General features: G+C 49.6%; 1 long non-coding RNA gene across 1 annotated transcript in view; it reads left to right on the top strand.

Moving 5' to 3' along the window:
• The window catches only part of LOC140578300 (uncharacterized), a 74,413-nt gene extending 64,514 nt beyond the window's left edge, over positions 1-9,899 (top strand). Inside the window, exon 4 of the long non-coding RNA XR_011982386.1 lies at positions 9,799-9,899. This is a non-coding gene — a long non-coding RNA (uncharacterized lncRNA). The remainder of the gene's footprint in view (positions 1-9,798) is intronic.
• Positions 9,900-10,147: the final 248 nt, after the last annotated feature.

Here is a 10,147-nt window from a genome sequence, read left to right on the forward strand (position 1 = left end):
CAGCTGCAGAAACACACCACTATGTCCCCGTTTCCACAGGATATGCCAACCAGTGTGTTTTTTTTTCTTAGCCAATGAGAAATTGGGGTTTTGAAACAAGGGGTGAAAATGAGGAGAGGTGGAGGAACACAGGCAGGGATTTCGAAGAGCGAGCAGAGAGAGCAGGTTTGAGTCAGGATAAATCAGTAAACAAATTATGGAGGAAAATCCTTCGTTTTCTGTGGATAAACTACAAATGAGTCCTGAGACAAAAACAAGAACACCAAGATAAAATGCAGAAAATGGTATAAGAGAGCACCGAGAACCTTCCAGAAAAGAGCAGGTGTAGCCTTTGCAATAAAGACAAAGGAGGTGGGTGTCCACGCCTCCTGAGGAGACCTTAGGCCGCCATTTCCGAACAGAGCCACCGTTTGCTAAGCAGGACGGGTAATCCAGCCCTCGGGCAGGGATGCGTTTACAGAGCGCACCGTGTCGACGCTCCACAGCGCCCCCTGGTGGTGCTGTGAGCTCGGGCCTGTCACTCACACAGACTTGGAAATCCAAAATCAGCAAAAGATCGCATAACGAGAAAGTAACATCTGCTGGTTATGCTTCATGTGCTTATCCCCGTGTCCCCCTGTAAGATTTACCAATCCCCCCCCCCCCCCCCCCCCGGCCAGATTTGTGGTTTCTGAAGCCCCACTCTAAAAGTCACTTTGCACATCCTCCCCCCACGATTCAAAAACGACATAAATATCTAGTGAGTAACGTCAGAAGATTGCAGAATATGCTGCTTCAGTATCTCCTAAATAAGGAACATGTTTATTTAATATTTGGTGTAGTGACTGTTTGTGGCCAAACCTCCGGGGAGTCATGCAGATGGGTGGTTAGTGGTGGTAAACACGGCCGACGCAGTGGATGGCCAATCCTGCGCTTTTAATATTTCAAGAGGCTCCTCCTCCTGTGATCAGCAGCCTTTCATAAAGCTAAAAACAGCAGCAGCAGCGTAAACACGGGGGCTGTCTCTCCCTTGACTCCCCCACCGTCGCCGGCTGGAGCTCCTGTTTGAAGGCTGTCTGACTAGATCAGCTACACTGAAGAATAAACTAAATAATAGCAGGAACATGTGTATTACTGTCACAGCCCCGCGGGGGGCGGGCGGGGGAATGGGGAACTGCATCTGGCAGGAGGCTCTCACTCTCTGTGAAGCTCATGCGGGGGGGGGGGAGGCTGCATGATTCCCATGGAGTTTACCACTGCCTGCCTCCGCCTGGTTAGGGCTGTGTGAGGGCGGGACGCCCATGTACCTCTGTGGGGGGGGGGGGGGGCACATAGTTTCCCTGATCAACAGAGCAGCAGAAGTTCCACCTTAGAACATCTGACTCACAAACGGGAAGATGGCCTTATCTGGCATTCTCTAGGAATTTCTTGGCGATCACAGCAAATTCCTTGGGGGGGGCGGGGGCTCCCAGTGGGGGGAGACTGAGCATCCCAACCCTTTCTGGCTGCCGCGCAGCCGCAGGTCACAGGTTTCGCAGCGATGCATAAAACCGTTCAGTCATTTAAGCCCTTAATCCCGTTATTGCGTGCGTCTCCAAACCACCTCGCTTGGAAAGCGCGAGAAGCATCCGGACACGCCGATTCCAATCTCCGAGCCGCTTGAAGTCCGCGTGGAGAGGGTCCACGAGGCAGGACTCCCATCTGGCTGGGTAATGACACGTCCGGCAGGGAGAACGAGTCGTCCTGTGGGCGGCGACTCCAGGGCCTCCGGGGGGTGGATGTAAGTGTGGCTCTTTAATCGGTCTGAAAGTACGGAAATCCCCCAGCGAAAGCTAGAGAAAGAAAGAGCCAATCCCTCTCTCATTGGGATTGTTCTCTGAGGAACGTTGTCTGCTGGCTGGGAGGGGGGTCACACACAAACACACACACACACACACATGCACAGTTGGGTAAACATACCTTTATGGGGACCGCTCATTCATTTCTATGAGAAAAATGCTAATGCTAACTATGACAACCTTAGCCCCTACCCAGCCCTAACCAAAACCACGCAAAATACAAGAGTTTTTGCATTTTTAGTTTTTTCATCTCATTCACAGATTTTTATTAAATTGAGTTTACCCTCAAAAACTGGTGTTCATCATGTCGTGGGGACATTGTGTCCCCATAATTTAAGGAATACCCACTTACACACACACACACACACACGCAATAAAGTAAAACACAGGTAAATGTAAAAAATAATCCATAACCCCCCCCCCCCCCCCCCACACCAAGGGAACAGAGGACAGGGAGAATGATGTCGGGGTCTCATTGGGAAGCTCATTAAACCTCTGCCCTTGGTTACAGCAGCCTGCTTTTCAGCACCCCCCCCGAGTATCATTAACGAGGTCCAAATGAGGGCAGGCCCTCCGCACTCCCCGACCTGCGACCCCACCCCTCTGAGGGGCTTCATCTCCTGCCTATGCTGACGTGCAGGACGGTCCTTCTCAGGATGGACTTTGAGGACGCCACACCAAGAACACCTGACTCAGTAACCGCGGTAACGAGCCACGATCGTCCGGACGAAGAACAAGGGGGCGCCAGACGTCCACCCGAGGGAAACGAGTGAGGAATTAATGGCAAAGTGACACCATGTGTATATTTACCTCACTAATTAGTCATTTTAAAATAGCTTAGCTAATAGTTCCTATTAATCCAGACCCATCTTTTCCAGCCTTTTCCAGTCCGAAACAATTCAGCTTAATGACCTTGCAGAAAGATAACCTTCCCCAATCTGGCAGCAACCAGTTAAGCACCTTGCCATGAAGGTCACTCCCACAACCAGTTAAGAACCATGGAAAAAGAGTCTCTCCACCAATCTGGCAACCAGTTATTCACCTTGCAAAAAATCTTAGTGCGGAATAAAATGTAGAAGCACTTTGAAGTAGTCAGACGGCCTCAGATTTGTTTGGGGGGCGTGTGGGAGGGGGGTCATGGAGTGAACATGACCCTGTGGCGACCCGCGGGAATTCCCCAGGGAAGGGACAAGGTGGCTTTGTGTTTTCCATAAGTACATATTTGAACTTGCCTCAGTGCCTAAGAATTCATACGGGTGGGGCGATAAGTGACAAGTTGTTGTCCAAGATGTAGAGCTAAATGTCCCCCCCCAGCCCATGACAGACAGAAAAGGGGGGGGGGGGGGTTTGTCATGCTGCGTTCACCAAGCACTGAATAGAAGGGCTGGGGTGGGGGGGGGTATGCCTTCAGGTAGGGTGCTGATCGCAGCGGGTTGGTGAGCAGGGGAGGGGGTCTATTGAGTGGCTTGGGGGTGGGGGGGGAGCACACTGAATGCTTATGAGGCATGCTGATGCAGCAAGGGAAATGAAATCCAAAGGGGTGTTTCCTCCCCCAGAACTGGCATGCCCTGGACCTGCCTGGTACCCCTGTGCAAAAAACAAGGTGTCAGCGATTAAATCCCATTAATTAGCCATTCATGGCCATTCCCGCATTACCAGCAGGGACCAGCAACAGCCCCTCCATGGAGAAAAGCAGGCTGGAGAAGCCATAAAATGAGAGGACACCTGGGGCCACATGCAAGCTGATGGACTTTCAGTGGTGAGGGCAAAGATGGCTCCAACGGGTGATGGTCACTTTGAACCAGCAGGGAGCGACATAGAGAAGCAGGTGAAGAGCTCCTTCAGTGCTCCTTAGTCAAAGTTTTCATGTCATGGGGTGGGGGGAGGGCGACACACAGGAAAAGCAGGAAAGCAAAGCAGCAGCAAAGCCTCACACAAGCACCGCCCCACCCCCCTTCATACCCCCCACCCTGCCCCGCCTCGCCCAGCCCGTCAGTCGCAGAAGCGGATCGCACATTCCGTCTCCTTCCACAAACACTGTCGTTCTGCTGGAAGCAGAAGCATCTGGACGGCTCGCCACATCTGGCAATGAAGGCGGCTCAGATTAAAGGGAGCTATTTTCGGCCTATTTAATGTCAGAGCGTTTCGAGAGGCGTACAAGGCGGCAGGCTCCACATCTCCATCGGGCGCCTCTTCCCTTGTTCTCCTAATGAGTAAAATCTGGCCTGCGTGCTGATACCCTCGTCTGCCGAGCTGCAGACGCACACACACACACACACACACACATTCCCGGGACCCAAACACTCCATTAAACCACAGCGCAGTTAGCAGCCTGTCAAAGTAGACGGCGAGGGAACAGGTCTGCCATCCAAATCGGGCACGGGGAAGAAGGCCGTGAAGGCAAGCCAGCGTCTCTCTGCAGCGAACAGCCCACCCATCGGAGGGGCTGAATCCCACCGTCCAGTCAGGATTCCCCGGCAGACTGATGGAGGGGGCTGCGGGAAACTTCAGGCCTGTACGTCCCGATTGACGCGGATTAACTGATGAGACGAGTATTCCCTGTCCCATTCCAGACTTCGTCTCAGGGCAGATCCTGGATCCTCCTTTGTCTGGAATCAGCAGTGTGTATGTCCCCCAAACCTCTGACAGAATGTTACATTAGGAGTATAAACACTAACGCTGGCAGGGGCAAACAATCTTTTTCTTCCCCGGAAAGGACGAAGTTACGGATCACTTGCTGCAGACACAGACTGAATGTCTCTACACAAGCCATTTGTCAAAGAGTGTGCGGCTGTAGGGAAGGCAGGCACTGGGGGTGGGGCTTGTAAAGGGGAGGGCCCATTCCAGAGGACAGTATCATCACAGTGGTCACGATGCCCCGGATTGAGCCAGCCATCATCTTTTGCGGCCCCATCCTGTGTTCCCTTCTCCCTCCTGCCTACCTGTTCGCTTGTTCTCTCTGACCTCCTCCCTGCAGCGGCAGGTGCTGATGGCAGCGAGTCATTTGAGGCAGCACAGGTGCATGATGGGAATCTTTCTTGAGTAAAGCAGTTCTGTGTGGTAGAGAGGCGGAGGAAAGCACTGATAGCCTTTCAGATTTTCTTCTCTCATGTTCCTCACTTCCTATATTGGTCTTTGGGGACTTTCCGGTGAATCAGCTCTGCCTTCATGCTTGGCTGTCCCTTCAGGAAAATCCTTGCCCCCCACCTACTTTTTACATTGGACCCAGTGCCTGTAATAGACATTGACTCTTAGCATCACAAAACACTGTGGCATTCGGTCACTGTGTCGAGGAAGAGTCATGTGACAACGGCCACCTGATGCTGGACCTCCTACTTCACAGAGCCACCAGGAAAAAGTCCTTACCCAGCATTCTGTATCAGCAAAGACTGAATCAGCCTACAGTGTCCATCCAAATAAGGGGGCGGGACTTTCAGGGCCCAATCAGATGAACCCAGACAACATTGTTTCTTCTTTAACAAAGAAAGGGGAAGAATAGGAAATCCATCTATCCATGCATCCATCTTCTAATTGTTTCTTCTAGACAGGATCTGAAATCAATTACACACAAAGGGTGAACTGGCAACCTTTGCCTGGTTAGTTCTGACATTTAGCCTGAGCAGAACATGTGACCAAATTTTGCAGCTCTATTTTTTATCATTTAAATTTCCATGTAGCAGCAGATTTCTGGAGGAGCTTGGACTCGGTTCATCGTTAAACACGCTGGCTTCATGACGCACAGTACAGAACGGCTTGCACCTGCCCCTCAGACAGATACGCACATCGAACACATTCTCAAACAAGCACACGCGTGTTCCGTCATCCTCCCGGTAACCTGTGTACTCGGGTGAGCCAGCCTGGGGCCATATTGGGATCCAAAGCAGTTTAATATCTCTGCCTTACTAACTTCCTATCATGGGCGCGTTCAAGGAATCACAGATGGTGTGTGTTGTGTTTTTTAATGTGTGGGGGTGATAGACTCATCTTTCTCCCAGTTTTCTAACCCAGATATAAAAGGCAAGACAATCATTTCTGGTGCCAGTGATTGAGAGAGCCGACGTATTGCTGTCAGGGTCTGTAGTGTCCGCCCCCCGCCCTCTGTGACCCCTCCCCCCTCTCTGTCTTAGTTCCCAGTCTTCCCTAATGTGTTTCTCCTGTTCCCTAATATACCACACAGCATAGTGGGCTGAGTGTGCAGCTTAGTCTGCAAACCCAGGGATTGTGGGTTTGAGGCTGACACATCCCAGTCTTGCATGTTCTGGGTTTTGTTTGACTTTTGTTCCCCAGTGTTTGTAGTTTTGGGTTTTGGTTTTCCTAGTGTTTTCTGTCAGTTTTCCCATCCATTTTGTACTTTTGAATTTTGCATTAGTCTTGTATTTCCAGTGCATGACTAGTGTTTTCTAGTTAAACCTTCCTAGTTCTGTGATCGCTCCCCGTTCATTAGTGTCACCTGTTGCTTGTACTGTGTTCTGCTTTGATTGGTTGCTAAGTTAATACTTCTCTCCTGCGTCCTCGTTAGATCAGTCTGGTTTGTGTATTTAAGTTCTTGCCTTAATTCATTCCACCAATAGGTTGTTGTGTTAGTTTGTGTCAGAATGTGTTGTGATGATGCGCCGTTGGGGTTTTCTAGTTTTGCTGCCTTGCTATTTTCCCCTTGTTACCTTTTTAGGTATTTTTTAGGTCCCATTTGCTTTTGACCACTTGTGGTCCTTTACTTTGTGCCTTCCTCAGTCGACACACACGCCCCTGCCATGGCAGACACTGAACATGCTTCATGGATGCTCAAATGCTTCCTCGGGATGCTGCGGGTTCGAGATCGGGGGGCGAGGGCTAAAGGGTAGATGGAAAAGATGAGAAGGCACTGTCAGGATCTCTAGGTGCGGACTGTCAGCCATGCGTTGTCTGCTAGGCAGAATGTTCCGGCAATGATTCCTCTGCCAGAGAGCGGTTCTCTGGGACCTCAGAGCGGAGATTGCAAGCTGGCAGTCGCAAGACAGAGGGGAGAACAGCTGGGAGCAGGCAGTGATCATCAAATACCACCATAAGGTGATAAAGTGCTACTGTTAGCCAGCCACGACCTTCTGTATTTACTTACCCATAATGCCTCTGACATCCTGCATGGAAATGTCTGTTTAATATGAGCCGGTCCTGCTACGGTGTGTGTGTGGTGTGCTGGCAGGATTACATCTAGAGTGGCAATATCCACTAGTGTCATTGTAAACCTAAGGAGAACATCACATTAATGTTTTATTTACTTGGCATGCGCTTATATCCGAAGCGATGTACAGGCACTAGAGCGACTGAGGATGACGGGCCCTGCTCAGAGACCAAAGGGGCAAGCTTGCTAATGCTTGTTGCGTTCTTGTGTTTTCCTTATGTTGATTTCTGCAAGGCCGGGGGTCCGGGGGATTGTTCCGGGTTCCTCATGAGCCGCAGAGCGGGCCGCAATCGGCGAGGCCCCGTCTAGGCATCGCTCCCTATTTCCCACTTGAATTCTCCTGCTATGTTCAGCCCCTGCACTGCAGGTCACACATTGCCTGGCTAAGGACTCTATCCCAAAACTGCCATTGACCCTAAAGCCTGCCGGCATTAGCTACGGCGACCGGGGCGTTTACAGAGACTCAAACTCTGACTGGCTAATGGCTTAAACGTTTTATATGGCACAATGTCGTTTTATGATTCCTATTTGGCTTTAATTGAGAGTCTCGCATTGGCGCACCCCGAGCTGTGGGGGCAGTAACGAGCCCATTAGCGGGGAGCAGGCTATAGAAAAGCCGTTTCGGCGATGAGCACACCTATAAAGTCCCAAACAAAGCTTAACAGGCGACGCGGGTTAACGAATGCCTGCTCCTTATCACGCTCTGCCTGTAATTGTTTAGCAAAGCTTTATTGTCCTCATTCATGTCCCCAATTAAGTCCTTCCGGAAGACTGTAAATAAGTTTTACAGAGACTGAGAAGAGAGATGAGGGCAGAGCCTTATATAAGATAATTCCTGGGATAAATGACCAATATTCTCCATGTTTTTGGCTATTGTACAGTATGAAGCACATTGTCCGGTCACTGTGTAAATGTTGGTATGATGTCATGTATTAATGTTTAATAAATGTGTAAGTCGCCACTGGGCTCAGTGCAGGGGTAGCGCTACAGATTTTGGGACCCATGAAAACATCGTATTGGGCCCCCGACTCAGACTAATCCAATTATGTTCCAAATCACCCTACCTTCCTGCCCCCACCCGCACCCACAGCTCAGGGACACGATATTTCATCCCAGATTTATGTATGTATATTGCTGGGCTGACAGTAAAGATCACTTTACACATAACCCCTGTTCTTATTCCTCTGCACTGGCTCCCTGTTAGGTTCAGGACTGAGTTCTCCTACTTACATATAAGGCACTTAAAGGTCTAGCTCTGGCCTACAGAATTACTTCGAGTTTACAAGCCGCATCGTCCACTCAGATCACAGAATGCAGGTTTTACCCTCGTTCCACATATAAATAAAGTGACAGTGGGCGGTAAAGCATTCTGCTACAGGACCCCAATATTCTGGGATGGTTCACCAGCCTATGGTCAGGATCCCGATTCGGTCTCAGTCTTCACAACACACCCATGTAAAGCGCCTTGGGAAAGGCGCTATATAAAACTAAATCGAACTGAATTGAATCTGTTGAATCTTGAATATTAAAACTTAAATTAATAGTCATTCACGGATCATTGCTGCTTGTGAGATATCTTCACCTGAAGTGAATTCAGCACCATGGAGAGCAGTCAGCATGTTCTCAGAGCCATGGTGGAGGTGAAGCTCATTTTTCCACAGAAAGTTCACTGGCTTTACGACAGGCCACTGGTTTCAGCAGCGTGGAGGGCTGCGAGCTCACTCTCATCAGGGGGACCAGAGCTCGTCTGGCCTGGCTATTCCCGGGAAATGCATCATTCAAAGACAGCGTGACTCGCATGCCGTAGTCTTTATGTCAAGATAAAAATAAATTAAAAATTTTTGCTTTTCCACCTTCCTCGCAATTCAGTGGGGGAATGAACACATGAATATATTTATAGACACAATAAAATGCAGTATGTTATTCACACCTTGATTGTTTATACAGAGAGAGAGGGAGGTGTTTCTGCGTTTCTGTTTTCCGACGGGCATTTCAGCGGCCTACTATGTGCAGACTTGTACAGCGATGCTTCCAGCGGCGCTGATCAGGGTGCATTATGTGGTTTTGCCTGCTAAGCTAACCTGAAATGGAAATGCTCCATTCTCCCGCGTCCACTGCAAGCGGGCCAGCAAACATTGAGATTTTTTTTTTTGGATGGGGAGGGATTCTTTTAACCACCCTGTTTTGTTAATTTATTCGGACTCTGCGTGAGCTTGCAGGTTAACAGCATAGAGCTTCAGACACCGGTAAGATCTCTCGGTCGACGAAGGATAAAAAAAAAACTGTAAGTCGCTCTGGACAAAAACTTCAGGTAAGCATCTAAATGAAAGTGTGCTGGACCAGTCTGCTGAGAATGGAACCAATTCTGTTTCAGTCCCAAATCGAGCACCTTAAGCACCCACGCACCCCCCCAACCCCCCCAGGTTCAAACACAGGAGAGCCTGCCTGGGCGGGTGGTCAGTGCCTGGCACAAAAAGCAGGCGAATAACCATGCAGAAAAAAACAGGGCTCCCCCAGTCAGATGACTCAAACATTATTCCAGACTTCAATTTATTTTTTTTCCAGCAAGCACATCTCAAAGGAAAATGCATGCTTTCACAAAAAAATACAAATGCTGGCACAGTCTATGACTTCCTTTTTCTCCCGTGTCCTTACAAATGTGATGTCTTGCAGGTGGCTTTGTGTGAGCCCACTGTAGGGTCAAGTGCAGAACCTCTTAAATTAATGTCATCGTTGGCACAGGCAAACTGGCATGCACTTTCAACACGGCCTTTCTCTCTCTCTCCCTCTCCCTCTATCCCTCACTCTCTCCTTCCCTCCCAGAGCTTGGCTTGACTGTGGGGCCGCTTCAGTATCCATGTCACGTGGCTGTAGAGATACACCCCCAGAAGATGCATTACCATGGGTCGTTACCTTTCCTGCAGGCAGATAAGGGCACCCTATCTGGGGTCCTAGTGTGGACATGGGGTTGAGGTGGACATTTCACATCTAACAGCCCCTAGAAGGCTTGCCAGAGGTTAGTGCCATGCTGCTACCAAATGCAGCAGACCGTTATCTTCTGAGAATAGCTTAAAAACGTATCTTTCTCTGTCCATTAAGGTCCTGTTATTGTTAGGTTTCCTGCTATTGAGGCATGAAAAAGATCAAATAGTTTACCCTCTCTGTGCTACAT

Source organism: Paramormyrops kingsleyae, chromosome 14, assembly GCF_048594095.1.
Source record: "Paramormyrops kingsleyae isolate MSU_618 chromosome 14, PKINGS_0.4, whole genome shotgun sequence".
Classification (NCBI taxonomy): Eukaryota; Metazoa; Chordata; class Actinopteri; order Osteoglossiformes; family Mormyridae; genus Paramormyrops; species Paramormyrops kingsleyae.